Genomic DNA, 19909 nt, shown 5'->3' on the forward strand with positions numbered 1-19909 from the left:
CTTTTAACATTTATTAGAATGATGGATGGGTCTCCATCCCCTCACTTTCAATCTGCTGGTGTCCTTAGGTCTAAAATGAGTTTCTTGGAGGCAGTATATAGATGGATCTTGTTTGTTTGCTTTTTATCCACTCTGATACCCTACATGTTTTTATTGGATCATTTAAACCACTTACATTCAGAGTGATTGCTGAAAGGTATAAATTTGGTACCATTGTGATGCCTGTAGAGCTGGTGTTTCCAGTGATGTTCTTTGGTGCTGTATAGAGTTTTTTGCTCTTCTTCTTCTTCTTCTTCTTCTTCTTCTTCATTTTACTCCACTCAGAGAGTCCCACTTAGAATTTATTTCATTGCTTGTTTAGTGGTCACAAACTTTTAGTTTTTGTTTATATGGGAAACACTTTACATTTCCTTCTGTTCTGAATAACAGCCTTGCTGGATAAAGAATTTTGGCTTCATATTTTTCCAATTCAGCACATTATATACTTCCTGCTACTCCCTTCTGGCTTGCCAAGTATCAGTGGACAGGCCTGTTGGTAAACTTATGTGTATACTCTTGTAGGTTAAGGACCTTTTGTCCCTAGCTGCTTTTAAATTCTCTTTATCCTTGTATTTTTCTTTTTTTCTTTTTTAAATATGAAATTTATTGTCAAATTTGTTTCCATACAACACCCAGTGCTCATCCCAAAAGGTGCTGTCCTCAATACCCATCATCCATCCTCCCCTCCCTCCCACCCCCCATCAACCTTCAGTTTGTTGTCAGTTTTTATGAGTCTCTTATGCGTTAGCTCTCTCCATCTCTAACTTTTTTTTTCCTTCCCCTCGCCCATGGTCTTCTGTTAAGTCTCCAGGATCCACATAAGAGTGAAAACATATGGTAGCTGTCTTTCTCTGTATGACTTACTTCACTTAGCATAACAGTCTCCAGTTCAATCCACGTTACTGCAAAAGGCCATATTTCATTCTTTCTCATTGACACATAGTATTCCATTCGGTATATAAACCACAATTTCTTTATTCATCAGTTGATGGACATTTAGGCTCTTTTCACAATTTGGCTACTGTTGAAAGTATTGCTATAAACACTGGGGTACAAGTGTCCCTATGCATCAGCACTCCTGTATCCCTTGGGTAAATTCCTAGCAGTGCTATTGCTGGGTCATAGGGGAGATCTATTTTTAATTCTTTGAGGAACCTCCACACTGTTTTCCAGAGCAACTGCACCAGTTTGCATTCCCACCAACAGTGCAGGAGGGTTCCGTTTCTCCACATCCTCGCCAGCATCTATAGTCTCCGGATTTGTTTATTGTAGCCACTCTGGCATGAGGTGGTATCTGAGTGTTGTTTTGATTTGTGTTTCCCTGATGAGCAGGGACGTTGAGCATCTTTTCATGTGCCTGTTGGCCATCCGGATGTCTTCTTTAAAGAAGTGTGTATTCACGTTTTTTGTCCATTTCTTCACTGGAATATTTGTTTTTCATGTGTAGAGTTTGGTGAGTTCTTTATAGATTTTTAATACTAGCCCTTTGTCTGATATGTCATTTGAAAATATCATTTCCCATTCCGTTGATTGCCTTTTAGTTTTGTTGATTGTTTCCTTTGCAGTGCAGAAGCTTTTTAACTTGATGAGGTCCCAATAGTTCATTTTTGCTTTTAATTCCCTTGCCTTTGGGGATGTGTCAAGTAAGAAATTGCTATGGCTGAGGTCAGAGAGGTTTTTTTCCTGCTTCCTCCTCTAGGGTTTTGATGGTTTCCTGTCTCACATTCAGGTCCTTTATCCATTTTGAGTTTATTTTTGTGAATGGTGTAAGAAAGTGGTCTAGTTCCATTCTACTGCATGTTGCTGTCCAGCTCTCCCAGCACCACTTGTTAAAGACACTGTCTTTTCTCCATTGGATGTTCTTTCCTGTTTTGTCAAAGATTAGTTGGCCATACTTTTGTGGGTCTAATTCTGAGGTTTCTATTCTATTCCATTGGTCCATGTGTCCGTTTTTGTACCAATACCATGCTGTCTGGATGATTGAAGCTTTGTAGATGAGGCTAAAGTCTGGGATTGTGATGCCTCCCCTTTGGTCTTCTTCTTCAATATTACTTTGGCTATTCGGGGTCTTTTGTGGTTCCATACAAATTTCAGGATTGCTTGTTCTAGCTTCAAGAAGAATGCTCATGCACATTTGATTGGGATTGCATTGAGTGTGTAGATGGGTTTGGGTAGTATTGACATTTTGGCAATATTTATTCTTCCAATCCATGAGCATAGAATGTTTTTCCATTTCTTTATATCTTACTCAATTTCCTTCATAAGCTTTCTATAGTTTTCAGCATACAGATCTTTTACATCTTTGGTTAGGTTGATTCCTAGGTATTTTATGCTTCTTGGTACAATTGTGAATGGGATCAGTTTCTTCATTTGTCTTTCTGTTGCTTCATTATTACTGTAGAAGAATGCAACAGATTTCTATACATTTATTTTGTATCCTGTGACTTTGCTGAATTCATGTATCAGTTCTAGCAGACTTTTGGTGGAGTCTATTGGGTTTTCCTTGTATAATATCATGTCATCTGCAAAAAGTAAAAGATGACTTCATCTTTGCCAATTATGATGCCTTTGAGTTCCTTTTGTTTCTGATTGCTGATGCTGGCACTTCCAACACTATGTTAAACAACAGTGGTGAGAGTGGATATCCCTGTCATGTTTCTGATCTCAAGGGGAAAGCTTTCTGTTTTTCCCAATTGAGGATGATATTAGCTGTGGGCTTTTCATAATTGGCTTTTATGATGATTAAGTATGTTCTTTCTATCCTGACATTCTCGAGGGTTTTTATTAAGAAAGGATGCTGAATTTTGTCAAATGCTTTTTTCTGCATCGATTGACAGGATCATATGGTTCTTTTCTTTTATTAATGTGATGTATCATATTTATTAATTTGGGAATGTTGAACCAGCCCTGCAGCCCATGAATGAATCCCACTTGAGGATGGTGAATAATTCTTTTTATATGGTGTTCAATTCGATTTGCTAGTATCTTGAGAATTTATGCATCCATATTCATCAGGGATTTGGGCCTGTATTTTTCTTTTTTGGCTGGGTCTCTGTCTGGTTTAGGAATCAAAGTAATGCTGGCTTCATAGAATGAGTCTAGAAGTTTTCCTTCCCTTTCTATCTTTGGAATAGCTTGAGAAGGATAGATATTATCTCTGCTTTAAATGTCTGGTGGATTTCCCCAGGGAAGCCATCTGTTCCTTGACTCTTATTTGTTGGGAGATTTTTCATAACTGATTCAATTTCTTCGCTGGTTACGGGTCTGTTCAAGCTTTCTCTTTCTTCCTGTTTGAGTTTTGGAATTGTGTGGGTGCTTAGAAATTTGTCCATTTCTTCCAGGTTGTCCAGTCTTTTGGCATATAATTTTTCATAAGAATTCCCTGATAATTGCTTGTATTTCTGAGGGATTGGTTGTAATAATTCCATTTTCATTCATGATTTTATGTATTGAGGTCATCTCCCTTTTCTTTTTGAGAAGCCTGGCTAGAGGTGTATCAATTTTGTTTATTTTTTCAAAAAACCAACTCTTGGTTTCATTGATCAGCTCCACAATTTTTTTTGGATTCTGTACTGTTTATTTCTGCTCTGATCTTTATTATTTCTCTTCTTCTGCTGGGTTTGGGGTGTGTTTGCTGCTCTGCTTCTATTTCCTTTAGGTGTGCTGTTAGATTTTGTATTTGGGATTTTTCTTGTTTCTTGAGATAGGCCTGGATTGCAATGTATTTTCCTCTCAGGACTGCCTTCGCTGCATCCCAAAGCGTTTGGATTGTTGTCTTTTCATTTTCATTTGTTTCCATATATTTCTTAATTTCTTCTTTAACTGCCTGGTTGACTCATTCATTCTTTGATAGGGTGTTCTTTAACCTCCATGCTTTTGGAGGTTTTCCAGACTTTTTCCTGTGGTTGATTTCAAGCTTCACAGTATTGTGGTCTGAAAGTGTACATGGTATGATCTCAATTGTTTCATACTTATTAAGAGCTGTTTTGTGACCCAGTATGTGACCTATCTTGGAGAATGTTCCATGTGCACTCGAGAAGAAAGTATATTCTGTTGCTTTGGGATGCAGAATTCTAAATATATCTCTCAAGTCCATCTGATCCAATGTACCATTCAGGGCCCTTGTTTCTTTATTGATCCTGTGCCTAGATGATGTAGCCATTGTTGTCAGTGGGGTATTAAATTCCCCTGCAATTACGACATTCTTATCAATAAGGCTGCTTATGTTTGTGAGTAATTGTTTTATATATTTGGGTGCTCCTGTATTCAGCACATAGACATTTATAATTATTAGCTCTTCCTGATGGATAGACACTGTAAATTATAATATAATGCCCTTCTTCATCTCTTGTTACAGCCTTTAATTTAAACTCTAGTTTCTCTAAGTATGGCTACTCCAGCTTTTTTTTGACTTCCAGTAGCATGATAGATAGTTCTTCATCTCCTCACTTTCAATCTGAAGGTGTCCTCAGGTCTAAAATGAGTCTCTTGTAGACAGCAGAGAGATGAGTCTTGTTTTTTTTATCCATTCTGATACCCTATGTCTTTTGGTTGGAGCATTTAGTCCATTTACATACAGTGTTATTATAGAAAGATATGGGTTTAGAGTCATTGTGATGTCTGTAAGTTTCATGCTTGTTGTGATGTCTCTGGTACTTTGTGGTCCTTGCAACATTTTTCTCACAGAATCCCCCTTAGGGTGTCTTGTAGGGCTGGTTTAGTGGCGATGAATTCCTTCAATTTTTGTTTGTTTGGGAAGACTTTTATGTCTCCTTCTATTCTGAATGACAGACTTGCTGGATAAAGGATTCTCAGCTGCATATATTTTCTGTTCATCACATTGAAGATTTCCTGCCATTCCTTTCTGGCCTGCTAAGTTTCAGTATATAAGTCTGCCACTAGTCTTATGGGTCTCCCTTTGTAGGTTAGAGCATGTTTATCCCTAGTTGCTTTCAGAATTTTCTCTTTATCCTTGTATTTTGCCAGTTTCACTATGATATGTCATGCAAAAGATCGATTCAAGTTAAGTCTGGAGGGAGTTCTCTGTACCTATTGGATTTCAATGCCTTTTTCTTCCCCAGATCAGGGAAGTTCTCAGCTATGATTTATTCCAGTACACCTTCAGCCCCTTTCTTTCTCTTCCTCTTCTGGAATTCCTAGGATACAGATATTTTTCCATTTCATTTCATCACTTAGTTCTCTAGTTCTCCCCTCATACTCCTGGATTTTTTTATCTTTTCTTCAGCTTCCTCTTTTTCCATAATTTTATCTTCTAATTCACCTATTCTCTCCTCTGCCTCTTCAATCCATGCTATGGCCACCTCCATTTTATTTTGTACCTAATTTATTGCATTTTTCAGCTTCTCATGACTATTTATTAGTCCCTTGATCTCTGTAGCAGTAGATTCTATGCTGTCCTCTATACTTTTTTCAAGCCCAGAAATTAATTTCATGAATATTATTCTAAATTCTTGTTTAATTATATTGCTTAAATCGTTTTTTGATCAATTTGTTAGCTGTTGGTACTTCCTGGAGTTTCTTTTGAGGAGAATTCTTCCGTTTCGTCATTTTGGATAGTCCCTGGAGTGGCGTCGATCTGCAGGGCACTTCCCCTGTGCTGTCTGGAACAACTTGTCTTGGTTGGCGGGGTGCAGTCAGACCTGATGTCTGTCCCCAGGCCACTGCTGGGGACACAGTCAGACTGGTTTGTACCTTATCTTCCCCTCTCCCTGGGGCAGGACTCACTGTGGAGTGGTGTGGCTCCTGTCTGGGCTACTTGCACACTGCCAGGCTTGTGGTGATGCTTCAATGGGATCTGACGTATTAGCCAGGGTTGATCTGCGAGGTGCACTGGGGTGGGAGGGGAAGGTTTACCTCGCTTTGCCATTGGAGAGGCCCTGAAGCACCGGGAGGGAGGCAGGCAGACCCTTCAGAACGATGGATCCACAGAAGCACAGCATCAGGTGTTTGCATGGTGTAAGCATGTTCAGTGACAGGAACTGCTTCCCCTTGGGATTTCGGCTGGGGGATGGGAGAGGGAGACGGCACTGGCCAGCGCCTTTGTTCCTCACCAAGCTGTGCTCTGTCTTCCAGGGCTCAAAACCTCTCCCTCCAGGTGTCCTCTCGCCCTCCTGCTCTCAGAGCAGAGCTGTTGACTTATAACATTCCAGATATTAAGTCCCACTGGCTGTCAGAACTCATGCAGTCTGGCCCCTCTGCTTTTGCAAGCTGGACTCAGGGGCTCTGCCTTGCTGGGTGGGCTGCCCCTCCACCAACCCGGCTCCCTCCCACCAGTCCGTGTAGAACGCACCACCTCTCCACCCTTCCTGCCCTCTTCCATGAGCCTCTTGTCTATGCTTGGCTCCAGAAACTCTGTTCTGCTACTCTTCTGGCGGTTTTCTGGGTTATTTAGACAGATGTGGGTGGAATCTAAGCAATCAGCAGGACGCAGTGAGCCCAGCGTCCTCCTATGCTACCATCTTCTCTCCTATCCTTGTATTTTTCAAATTTTGCTATGGTATGTCTTGGTTTTGTCCTGTTTTTGTTGACTTTGAGGGGACTTTTCTGTGCCTCTTGTACATGAATGCCTGTTTCCTTCCCAATATTAGGAAAGTTCTCAGCTGTAATTTGTTCAAATAAACCTTCTCCCTGTTTTTATGCTCTCTTCTTCTTGGTCTCCTATAATACAGATATATTTTTTTTCCTTTTATGGAATCACTAAGTTCTCTAGGTCTTCCCTTCGATCTAATAGTCTTCTTTTCCTCTTGTTTTCAGCTTCATTATTTTACATAATTTTATCTTTTATATCACCTATTCTCTCCTCTGCTTCTTAAATCCTCATTTTGACTGTATCCAGTCAGTTTTGCATCTCAGTTTGAGCATTTTTTATTTTGTTTTGACCAGTTTTAAGTCTTTGATCTCTGCAGCTAGTGTCTCTCTTGTGTCTTCTATGCCTCTTTCATGCCCAGCTGAAAGGGACATATATTTATGACTGCTGTTCTAAATTCTCATTCAGATATATTGATTTTATATGTTTTGAGGAAGTCTCTAGGTGTGATTTCTTATTGATGTTTCTTTTGGCAGAAAATTCCTCCATCTTGTCATTTTCACAAATATTTGTCTTTTATGTGTTTTAAATGCTTGTTCTGTGTCCTGTACTTGAGGGTAATACTATATTACAAAGGGGTCATACACTGTCCAGGGACTGGCACTTCAGGAAGTGTTTCTGCAGTATGTTTTGTGTAATTTCCTATTGTGTTTTGTCTCCTTTTTCTCACTGGTCAGTCCTCGGCAGAGCTCTTCCTTCCTTGCAGTGGAGAGTGTTTGATCATTTAACTAGGTGTGCTTTGATTTGTTTCATGAAGAAAATCTTGGGGGAAAAAAGGAAGTCAAGCCTGTTCCCAAAAGAAGAGAAAAGGAAAGGGAACACAACACAATACAACAAACAAACAAATATAATTAAACAACTATAAACCTATTTCAAAAGAAAAAGAAAAGGAAAAAAGGGAGGAGGGGCACATGTGTGGCTCAGCTGATTAAGAGACTGACTCTTGATTTCTACTTGGGTCAAGATCTCACGGTTTGTGAGTTGAATCCCCACATTGGGCTCTGCACTGACAGTATGGAGCCTGCTTGGGATTCTCTCTCTCTCACTCTCTCTCTGCATCTCTCCTGCTCTCTCTTTCTCTCTCAAGATAAATAAAGAAACTGTTAAAAAAGAAGAATATTAAAAGGAAAGGACCATGGGAATTAAACTGTCTGATCCAACAAAAACGGAAAAGAGAATGAGAAAAAGAAACAAGAAACTATTAGCCTGACTCAAAAAAAAAAAAAAAACTACGATGGAAAATAAGGGGTGAAAAAGTAGGTCTGTTTCCATTTCCATGTATACTGCAGCTGTCGTTTGGAATCACTTGATTTTCAATATACTTGGTGCATGCAGGGTACTGGCTCTGCTGGTCTTCTTGAAGAGAGGCCCATTGCATTGCCTCATAGTCTCTCTTGCCCCCATAAATAAGCAGTTGCCAGGCATGAGGTGTGGGGGGAGCGGGGTTTGGTGTAAGTGCCTCTTGCCTCCTCTGTGAGCCACTGTGTTGCTGTCTGAAGTCCCACTGTGTTGGTGTTGAGGGAAAATGGTGCCACCCCAATCCCTAATCCCTGGAGAGGGGATCTCATACCCTCCATTGTTCAGGCTGCCCTCACAGAACAATGAGGGCAGTCAGCTCGCCCTTTGGTGTACAGTTATGATTCAAAACCTAAAGTCTTATAGGATCTGGCACCACTTGGATATGCCCTTCTCCTCTGGTGTACACTCTCCACACTGTGTCTTAAATTCTTTGTCCCTGAAAAATAGTCTCATGCCCGCACAATGCATGGAATTTATGGTGTAGCACCACTAAAAACTTCCAAGTTATATTTCTTCTGGGTGTGCCTCTGTCCCCTGCTGGTGAAAGGCATTTTTTCTGGTGCCTTCAGGGTGTTTTGTCCTTGGGGAGGCGGAAATACCCTCTTCCAAAAGTACTCCAGTAAGGGGAATTTTCTCTTCCAGTGCGACCAGGAAATCCCATACTATGCATTCCAGGGTCAACTCCTCCCTCCACAGGAGCCACGCCACAACTCTGCTCCAGAGAAACTTGTGCACTTCCAAAACCTCAGAGTTTGAGCTCCAAATGCTGTTTGAAATAAAAAAAAATCTTGACAATCAGTACTTCTTACTCCTTCTTACTTCTCAGTCCATGGTCCAGAGAGGTTTTCCTCTTGTGCATCCTCGATGCCACACTTTCTCAACTCATTCTCTTTTTTCTCTCCCTTTTGACTCTCCATGGAAATATTTCCCTCCCCTTCATGGCACCATAGTTTTTCACACACCTTGCATCTCCCACACGCTCTCCATCCAACTATGGAGATCCTTCTGCCACTCCAGTGATCAATTTCCTGGGTGTTACAAACAATCTGACCTCAATATACCGGTGTTTGAGGGATGAGGAAGTCCCAGGGTTTCCCTACTTTTACTCCATCTTTTACTCTCTCCTCACCAAGGTGTTGTCTTGATGGTGAAACATAATCCTCTTAGGCTTTCTTGACTTTTATTCATTTTTTTTCCTTTCTGCTCCTCTGACTTGATAATTTCAACAAAAATATCTTCAAGTTCTCTGATTATTTTTTCTTATTGGTAAATCTGCTGTTCAAGATTTGTAGTGAGTTTTAAATTTTACTTTCTCTAAATCTCTGGAATCACTATTTTTTGGAATGTAGTGTCTGTTGTTTTTAATGGTTTCATTTTGCTCATGCAAATATTTTCCAGATTTTCTTTATTTGCCTATCTACATTCTCTTTTAGATCATTTGAAGCTTTTAAATACTTTTTCAGTTAATTCAGAGTTTTTGTTTCTTTATTGTTGGTTTCTAGAAGCTACTTTGTTCATTTTATTGGGCCATATTCTCTGTATCTTTGAATACTTTGTGATTTTTTTTGAGGGGGTATTTGGTCACTTGAAAAAATAGGCACTTCCTCCAGTCCTTCTGGACTGGCTTCTTGAAGGAGAGACCTTCACCAGTCAGACTTTCTAGAGGTTCTGTGATCTAAAATGTTTTCTGTGTGTGTGACTTCTCCAGTCTTGTGTGTGTGCTTTTATTCTACTGTATAGCTACTTTTAATTATCTTAATGTCCATAAGCAGATCATCTATTTTTCAGGAGCTTTGAATTTCTTTTTCTCTTGTATCCCTCTGCCCACAATCTGTTGATTTCCCCAATTACTGTGGAATGGAATTACTGTGGAATGGACTTACTTATTCAAGGATTTATGGTGTTGACATTTGTTTTTATCAGTCCTCCACCTTATATTTAAATTATGTCAGTATTTCCTTCAGTTACCTATCCTATATGAGACAAAGTCCATGTGCTTTGGGTATCCATCTCTTGGCAACCCTATGCAGCCCATAATGTTGGGTGAAAGTTCCACTCCTTTATGTTCATCTAAAGAGAAGTGCATGCAAAACATAAGAGACTCTTAAAAACTGACAACAAACTGAGGGTTGATGGGGGGTGGGAGGGAGGTAAGGATGGGTGATGGGTATTGAGGAGAGCACCTGTTGGGATGAGCACTGGGTGTTGTATGGAAACCAATTTGACAATACATTTCATATTTAAAAAAAGAGAGAAGTGCATGGAAGTGGGATATTTACTACTGATTGCACTGTTATGCTGGTTTTGGAAAGGGTCAGTACAAACAAATATCTCAAAATTTTCTACATATCTTGGTACAGTTTTGTCTCTTGGTTATGCATTTATCTGGAAGTTGCAGTGCTTAACTTGTTTCTGGGGATCTACCAAAGGTTTTTTGATTTGTATATTCCTGTTATCTTAATGTCTATATGCATGAAGGAGGACCTGGAGCTTTCTTTTCTGTAATCTTGTTGATGTGAATATTTCTTTTGAGTTAGTGTTACTATTTGTCTGTAGAAATTTCTCCATTTCCTAAGTTATCTAGTAAACTGCCATGCAACTCTTCATATATGTATATTTGTATATACTATATGCATGTAATTTTTATTTACACAAGGTTGGAAGTAATATATCTTTCATTTATGATTTTATTAATTTGATGTTCTCTGTTTTATTTGACTGGTGAAAATTTTGTCAATTTTTTTAATTTTTATTTTTTAAATAAATTCATTGTCAAGATGGCTAGTATACAGTGTATACAGTGTGCTCTTGGTTTTGGTTGTAGACTCACATGATTCATCGCTTACATACAACACCCAGTGCTCATCCGAACAGGTGCCCTCCTCAATGCCCATCACCCATTTTCCCTCTCCCCCATGCCCCCATCAGCCCTCAGTTTGTTCTATGTATTTAAGAGTCTCTTATAGTTTGCCTCCCTCCCTCTCTGTTTGTAACTATTTTTGCCCCTTCCCTTCCCCCATGGTCGTCTGTTAAGTTTCTCAAGTTCCACATATGAGAGAAAACATATGATATCTGTCTATCTATGACTGGATTATTTCACTTAGCATAATACCCTCCAGTTCTGTCCATGTTGCTGCAAATGGCAGGATTTCATTCTTTCTCATTGCCAAGTAGTATTCCATTGTATATATAAATGGCATCTTCCTTATCTATTTATGAGTTGATGGACATTTAGACTCTTTCCATAATTTGGCTATTGTTGAAAGTGCTGCTATAAACATTGGGGTACATGTGCCCCTATGCATCAGCACTCCTGTATCCCTTGGGTAAGTTCCTAGAAGTGCTATTTCTGGGTCATAGGGTAGATCTATTTTTAATTTTTGAGGAACCTCCACACTGTTTTCCAGAGTGGCTGTACCAGTTTTCATTCCCACCAACAATGCAAGAGGGTTCCCGTTTCTCCACATCCTTGCCTCTGTTGTTTCCTGAGTTGTTAATTTTAGTCACTCTGACTTGCATGAGGTGATATCTCAGTGTGGTTTTGATTTGTATTTCCCTGATGATGAGTGATTTTTGAGCATCTTTTCATGTGTCTGTCAGCCATCTGGGTGACTTCTTTGGAAAAGTGCCTATTCATGTCTTCTTCCCATTTCTTCACTGGAGTACTTGTTTTTCATGTGTTGAGTTTGGTAATTTCTTTACAGATTTTTGATACTAACCCTTTATCCAATATATCATTTGCAAATATTTTTTTTCCCCATCCCGTCGGTTGCCTTTTAGTTTTGTTAATTGTTTCCTTTGCAGTGCAGAAGCTTTTTATCTTGGTGAGGTCCTAACAGTTCATTTTTGTTTTTATTTCCCTTGCCTTTGGAGATGTGATGAGTAAGAAGTTGCTGTGGCCAAGGCCAAAGAGGTTTTTGCCTGCTTTCTCCTCAAGGATTTTGATGGCTTCTTGTCTTACATTGAGGCCTTTCATCCATTTTGAGTTTATTTTTCTGTATGGTGTAAGAAAGTGGCCCAGTTTCATTCTGCATGTTGCTCTCCAGTTCTCCCAGGACCATTTACTAAAGAGACTTTTTTCCATTGGATACTTTTTCCTGCTTTGTCAAAGATTAGTTGGCCATACATTTGTGGGTCCAATTCTGGGTTCTCTCTTCTATTGCATTGTCTATGTGTCTGTTTTTTGTGCCAATACCATACTGTCTTTATGATTATAGCTTTGTTGTACAGGCTAACATCTGGATTGTAATGCCTCCCGCTTTGGTCTTCTTCTTCAATATTACTTTGGCTATTTGGGATCTTTTGTGGTTCCATACAAATCTTCATCCTGTTTGTTCTAGCTTTAAGAAGAATTCTGGTACAGTTTTGATTGGGATTGCATTGAATGTGTAGATTGGTTTGGGTAGTATTGACATTTTGACAATATTTGTTCTTCCAATTTATGAGAATGGAATATTTTTCCATTTCTTTGTGTCTTCTTCAATTTTCTCCATAAGTTTTCTATAGTTTTCATCATACAGATCTCAGCAGAAACCAAAAATGAAATAAAAGGCGTCTAAATTGGCAAAGAAGTCAAACTTTCACTTTTCACAGATGACATGATACTTTATGGAAAACCTGAAAGACTCCATCAAAAAGCCACTATATCTCATTCATGAATTCAGCAAAGTTGCAGGATACAAATTCAATGTACAGAAATCGTTTGCATTTCTATACACCAATAATGAAGCAGCAGAAAGAGAAATCAAGAAATTGATCCCATTACAATCGCACCAAGAACCATAAAATACCTAGGAATAAACCTAACCAAAGCTGTAAATTTTGCCAATTTCAAAAAAAAAAATCAAGAAACCAACTTGTAGTTTTTTTAAATTTCTTCTATTGTGCTTATATTCTCAATTTTGTTTATTTTTATAGTAACTTCATTATTTCCTTTCCTCTTCACTCTTTATGTTTCCTTCCTTCTTTTATTTTAGTTGTTTTGTGTGTGTGTGTGTGTGTGTGTGTGTATTTTGGTGTTATTGATTTGAGATTTTTATTTGATAATCTAGATAATTAGGGGTATAAATTTTCTTCTTCACACTGCTTTTAATGCATTTCTTAAGTTTTAGTTTGCTGCATTTTAATTTTCTATTCAAAATATTTTCTAAATCTCCCTGTGATTTCTTCTTAGACCTATTCAAGGAAATGTGTTTCTAAGTTTCATTCATTTTTGATTTTCTAAATCTACTTTGATGATTTCTCTCTAGTTACAGTCCATGTACTCAGAGTACATTCCATGATTTCAACAATTTTAAATTTATTGATAATTGTTTTGTTTCCTAACATATGCCTTGTTCTTAAGAGTGTTTCATGTACACTGTTGAAATATATGTCTATTTCATCTTTTCTTCTTTTACTTTTGGCTTCATGTATTTTGGATCTCTGTCGTTAAGTGCTTACATGTTTATAATTATTACAGTTTTGGAGGGATTGTCCCCTTAATTATTATAGAATTATATATTTTATCTCTTTTAACAATTTTACATATAATCTATTTTATATTTATATCTGTATATTCAATCCAGCTCTCTTTAGTTTACTGTTAGCATGGAATAATTTCCATTCCATACTTTCAGCCAATTTGCCTTTGAATGTAAAGTGAGTCTCTGTTGAACCAAATATATTTAAATTCATTCCAGCATATCTGAGTTTAAATTACGGATTTTAGACCAATTTACATTTAATGTTATTACTGATATGAAGGAATTTAACCCTGTCACTTTGCTTTTTGTTCTCTTTATGTTGCATATCTTTTTTTGTTCTAAGTCCCTCTATTACTATCTTTTTGTAAGTAGATATTTTCTCTTGTATCTTTTTAATTCCATTTTCTCTTCTTTTAATATATCTATTTAATATATATAATATATATAATATATATATTTAATATATATAATATATTATATATAATCTATATATATTATATAATCTGGATATATAATATATATAAAATATAATATATATAATACAATACATATAATCTGGATATATAATAATATATAATATAATCTATATATATTATATAGATATATATGTCTTTAATATATATAATATATAATATATATATATAATATATATATAAATCTAGTTAGTTACTATAGTGTAATATTAGTTTAATGTGTACAATATAGTAATTAAATACATCCATACAACACCTGGTGCTCAAGACAAGTGCACTCCTCAACCCAATGACCTCTTTATCCCCCCCATCCCCACACACCTGCATTCTAGTAACCATCAGTTTATTCTCTAATTAAGAGTATGTTTCTTGGTTTGCATCTCCCTCTTTTTTTTCATCTTTTGCTTAATAGTTTTGTTTCACAAATTCCCCATATGAGTGAAATCACATAGTATTTGTCTTTCTCTGACTTATTTCACTTAGCATAATACTCTCTATGTTCCATCTACATTGTTGGAAATGACAACATTTGATTATTTTATGGCTGAAAAATATTTCATTGTATACATATATCACATCTTTATACATCAGTCAATGGATACTTGGACTGCTTACATAATTTGGCTATCATAGGTAATACTGCTATAAACATTGGTGTGCATGTATCCATTTGAATTAGTATTTTTGTATTCTTTGGGTACCTAGTAGTGCAATTGCTGGAACATACAGTAGTTCTATTTTTAACTTCGTGAGGAACGTCCATAGTCTTTTCTTGAGTGGTTGTACTATTTTGCATTGTCACCAACAGTGCAAGAGTCTACTTCTTTCTCCTCGCTAATGCCTGTTTTTTCTTGTGTTGTTGATTTTAGCCATTCTGTCAGTGTGAGGTGATATCTTATTGTAATTTTGATTGGAATTTCTGTGGCGATCAGTGATGTTGAGCATCTTCTCTTGTGTCTGTCAGCCATCTGTATGTCTACTTTGGAAAAATGTCTATTCATGTCTTCTGCCCATTTTTAAATTAGATTATTGGGAGGTTTACATCTTATAAGCTCATTATATATTTTGGATAGTAACCCTTTATCAGACATGTCATTCGCAAATATCTTCTAGTATTCTGTAAATTGTGTTTTAGTTTTGTTTATTGTTTCCTTTGCTGTGCAGAATATTTTTGTTTTGATGAATTCTCAATAGTGAATTTTTTTCCCCTTAGCCTCGGGAGATATACCTAGAAATAAGTTGCTACGGCCAAAGTCAAAGTGGTTACTACCTGTGTTCTTATCTGGGATTTTTATGATTTCAGGTGTCACATTTTGATCTTTAATACATTCTGAATTCATTTTTGTGTATGATGGAAGAAAGTGGCCCAATGTCATTCTTTTGCATGTTTTCATCTAGTTTTCCCAACATTATTTGTTAAAGGAACTGTCTTTTTTCCATTGCATACTTTTTTCCTGCTCTGACAAAAGATAATTGACCATATAGTTATGGGTTCATTTCTGGGTTTTCTCTTCTGTTCTATTGATCTATGTGTTTGTGTTGGTGCTGGTACCATACTATTTTGATCATTACAGCTTTGTAATATAACTTGAAGTTTGGGATTGTGATGTCTCCAGCTTTGGTTTTCTTTTTAAAAGTCTCCTTGTCAATTCTGGTCTTTTGTGGTCCAATACAAATTTTATGATTTTTTTGTAGCTCTATGAAAAATAGAGATGGTGGAAATGGAATTAAATTTATAGATTGCTTTGGGTAATATAGACATTTTAACAATATTTGTTCTTCCAATCCATGAGCATGGAATGTCTTTCCAGTTCCTTGTGTCCTCTTTATTTTGTTTAATCAGTTCTATAGTTTTCAGAGTACAGATCATTCACTTCTTTGGTTAAGTTTGTTATTAGGTATCTTATGGGTATCTTTTGTGCAATTGTAAATACGATTCATTCCTTAATTTCTCTTTCTGCTGCTTCATTATTCTTATATAGAAATGCAACAGGTTTTTGTATGTTGACTTTTTATCCTGCAACTTTACTGAAATCATGTATCAGTCTTGGCAGATTTTTGGTGGAATCTTTTGGGATTTTCTGTATACAGTATCATGTCATCTGCAAATAGTTTGACTTTTTCCTTGCCAATCTGTATGCCTTTTATTTATTTTAGTTGTCTGTTGTGGCTAGGACTTCCAGTAGTATGTTAAGTAACAGTGGTGAGAGTGGACATAATTCTCTTGTTCCTGAACATAGAGGAAAAGCTCTCAGGTTTTCCTCATTGAATATGATATTAGCTATAAGTTTTTCATATATGGCCCTTATTATTTTGAGGTTTGTTCTGTCAAACCCTACATTGTTCAGGGTTTTTATCATGAATGGATGTTGTACTTTGTCAAATGCTATTTCTTCATTTTTGAAATAATCATGTTTTTTATTTTTTTTAATTTCAGGTTTTATTTAAATTCCAGTTAGTTAACATACAGTATAATATTAATTTCAAATGTTGAATTTATTGATTCATTACCTAAATACAACACCCAGTTCTCATCACAACCAGTACCCTCCTTAATACCCATCACCCATTTAAAACATTTATTCGCTGACCTCCCCTCCAGTAACCCTCAGTTTGTTCTCTATAGTTGTCTTTTTATGGTTTGCCTCTCTCTCTTTTTCTCCCTATGTTCAGTTGTTGTGTTTCTTAAACTCCACATATGAATGAAATCATATGGTACTTGTTTTTCTCTGACTGACTTATTATGCTTACAATAATAGTCTCTAGCTCCATCCACGTAATTGTAAATGCAAGATTTCACTGGTTTTTATGTGTGAGTAATATTCCATTCTTTGTATACACCACACCTTCTTTATCCATTCATCAGTCGATGGATATTTGGGATCTTTCCATAATTTGGCCATTGTTGGCAATGCTGCTATAAACATCGGGGTGCATGTATCTCTTTGAATCAGTATTTTTTACCCTGTGGGTAAATACCTAGTGGTGCAATTGCTGGTTCATAGGTTCGTTCTATTTTTAAGTTTTTGAGGAACCTCCATAATTTTATCCAGACTGGCTGCACCACTTGCATTCCCACCAACAGTATAAGAGGTTTCCCTTCTCTTCATCCTCACCAACATCTGTTGTTTCATGTGTTGTTAATTACAGCCATTCTTACAGGTATAAGGTGGTATTTCATTTCAGTTTTGACTTAGATTTCTCTGATGATGAGTGATTTTTAGCATCTTTTCCTGTGTCCATTGGCTATCTGTATGTCCTCTTTGGAAAAGTGTCTATTCATGTTTTCTGTTATATTTTACTGGATTATTTGTGGAGGAGGTGTTAGGTTTCATAAGATTTTTATATATGTTGAATACTAACTTGTTATCAGATATATCATTTGCATATGTCTTCTCCCATTCCAAAGGTTGTCTTTTTGTTTTGTTGAGTTTTTTCTTTGCTGTGCAAAAGCTTTTTATCTTGATGACATCCCAATAGTTTCTGTTTGCTTTAGTTTCCCTTTTATACAGAGACATATGTAGTAAACAGTTGTTATGGCTGATGTCAAAGATGTTATGATGTCAAAGATGTTGTGGCTGATGTGATCTACCCTTGGATTTTTATGGTTTCAGGATTGACATTGGCTTTTTTATCCATTTTGAATTTATTTTTGTGTATGGTGTAAGAAAGTGGTCAGTTTTATTCTTTTGCATTTTTCTCTCCAGATTTCCCAACACTATTTGTTTAAGAGAGTGTCTTTTTTTGCATCGGATATTGTTCCTGCTTTGTGAAAGTTTAATTGCCCATAGAATTGTGTCCACAAGGACACTGCCCATAATCTCTTTTGGATGGCCAAAGTTACTCCACATTTTCTGCACATTGAATTATGGTCCACTTTGATTTATCTCCCAACTCTACCTCCCAATTATATGTGCCAGCAATGAAACATGGAGAACCCAAGACACATGGAAACAGATGTCACTGCTCAGGGTTGTTGGGCAGGTCCTGCTGGAGGTAATGGTACTGCACTTCCTGCAGGAGAGGATCAAGCTGGGAAAGGCTGTGTCTGGGTCCAGAGTCACTTCCACTGAGTATAATTGAGCTTCTTTCAATTCTTAGATTTTCTCTATATCTGACTGCATTTTTTTTCTGTGAACTGCTTCAGATTTTTGGTCAAGAACGGACATTTTTGGGCACAAATGTAAATTTTATCTTGCAGATCTGAAGGTGTGATCCAAGGTTAAGAGATCCTTATTCTTTCAGCTCTGCTCAATGTATTCCTGATATCCTGCAGGAACTCCCTGTTGTGGTGCTGCTGCTTTCCTTCCAGCTGGACAATCGGGCTACTCATGTGGGAGATGTTGCAAGGCAACTGGGTGATGGTGCCATTGATGCTGTTGTAGATAGACAAATGTAGTTCCTCAAGACAGGCCAAGAGGCAATACTCACGCCCCCCCAAAGAATGATAGAGCTTCTCAAACTCCCAGATGATCTCCTTCTCCATACGTGTCAGACTCAAGAGTTCAGCTCATGCTTTCTCCCCCTGTGTCTAACACCTCTTTAAGTCTCTCAGTCTTATCAGGTGATCCAGCTTATTTGCTCCTTGAAGTCCTCCACTGCCTCCTCAAGTGGCCGCACATTGTGGCCACTGTGCTGGTGGTACCAGTCTCACACCATCTGATGAACATCTGGTCCGCCTTGTAGTACAGCTTCAGGGGTTTGTGGTGCTTCTTGCACATGCCCATATTGCCCTCAGGCCCTAACAGCAGCTGGCAGAGCAGTTACTACACCAGCTGGGTGATACTCGCCTGGTGCTGGTTGAGCCCATGTGCCATTGCAGGAAGATCTCCAGGCACTGAGGACACCACATTTTGGTCTCCACCTTACCCTAAGAGTAGGTGAGGCATGTGCAACAGATGTTGTGGCCCCTGTTGGGAATCGTGATCTGGTTACAGAAACATGGAGCAGGTGGTCTCCTGCTGTAAGCAGTAGGCCTGTTCCTGGAGGCCATGGGTGGGCCTGTGGGGTGCAGGACATGGGCTCTGGTGCCCACCTCTGTGTGGAACCAAACTCTATGACACTCCTCCAGCTTGGGGCAACCATCCAGCAGAGGGTTGTGCTTCCTGGCCCAGAACAAAGACACTCACCCTGGCTCCACTTTGGCTAACCATCCCTGGGCCCAGGCAACCCATCAAGTGGGCACAAGGTTCTGCCTTCATTGGGAGCCCCATGGCTGTTCAAGGAGGATGATGAGACTGGGAACAGCCTACACTCAAGACATATTTACTCTTCTTTAAATGTTTGTTAGAATTACTCTGTGACCATTTGGCCCTGGATTTTTGGTTGTTGGTTGATCTCTGTTTACTGATTCAATTTCTATGCTGGTTTTCAGTCTGTTCAAGTTTTCTTTTGTTTCAGTTTTGATGGTTTATGTTTATGGGAATTTATCCATTTCTTTAAGAGTTCCCAACTTATTGGCATATAATTTTCCATAATGTTCTCATAATTGTTTGTATTTCTGTGGTGTGGGTTGTGTTTTCTTCTCTTATTTGTGATTTTATGTATTTAGGTCCTTTTTTTTTTTGATAAGTTTGGTTAGGAGGTTACCAATGTTATTAATTTTTTTCAAATAACCAGCTCCTGGTTTCATTGACTTGTTCTACCGGCTTTTGTTTGTTTGTTTGTTTGTTTGTTTCTATAACATAAATTTCTGCTCTGATCTTTATTGTTGATCTTCTGATGGCTTTAGGCTTCATTTGTTGTTCTTTTTCTATCTCTTTTAGGTGTCAGATTAGGTTGTGTATTTAGGATTTTTCTTGCTTCTTGAGCCATGCCTTTGTTACTATAAACTTCCCTCTTATGAATACCTTTGCTGAATCCCAAGGTTTTGGTCCATTGTGTTTACATTTTCATTTGTTTCCATGCATTTTTTAATTTCTTCTGCAAAATCCTGATTGACCCATTCATTCCTTAGTAGGGTGCTTTTAGGCTTCATGTATTTGTGGTCTTTCTGAATTTTTTCTTCTGGTTTATTTTAAGTTTCA

The 19909-nt window shown here is 37.7% G+C and overlaps 1 pseudogene; it reads right to left on the reverse strand.

Moving 5' to 3' along the window:
• The window catches only part of LOC124521556 (zinc finger protein RFP-like), a 40663-nt pseudogene extending 21787 nt beyond the window's left edge, over nt 1–18876 (reverse strand).
• Between the last annotated feature and the right edge of the window lie 1033 nt (nt 18877–19909).

The sequence above is a fragment of the Lynx rufus genome, unplaced genomic scaffold, assembly GCF_022079265.1.
Source record: "Lynx rufus isolate CCGP_SWC_20201006 ecotype Redwood Valley unplaced genomic scaffold, mLynRuf1.p SCAF_30, whole genome shotgun sequence".
NCBI lineage: Eukaryota > Metazoa > Chordata > Mammalia > Carnivora > Felidae > Lynx > Lynx rufus.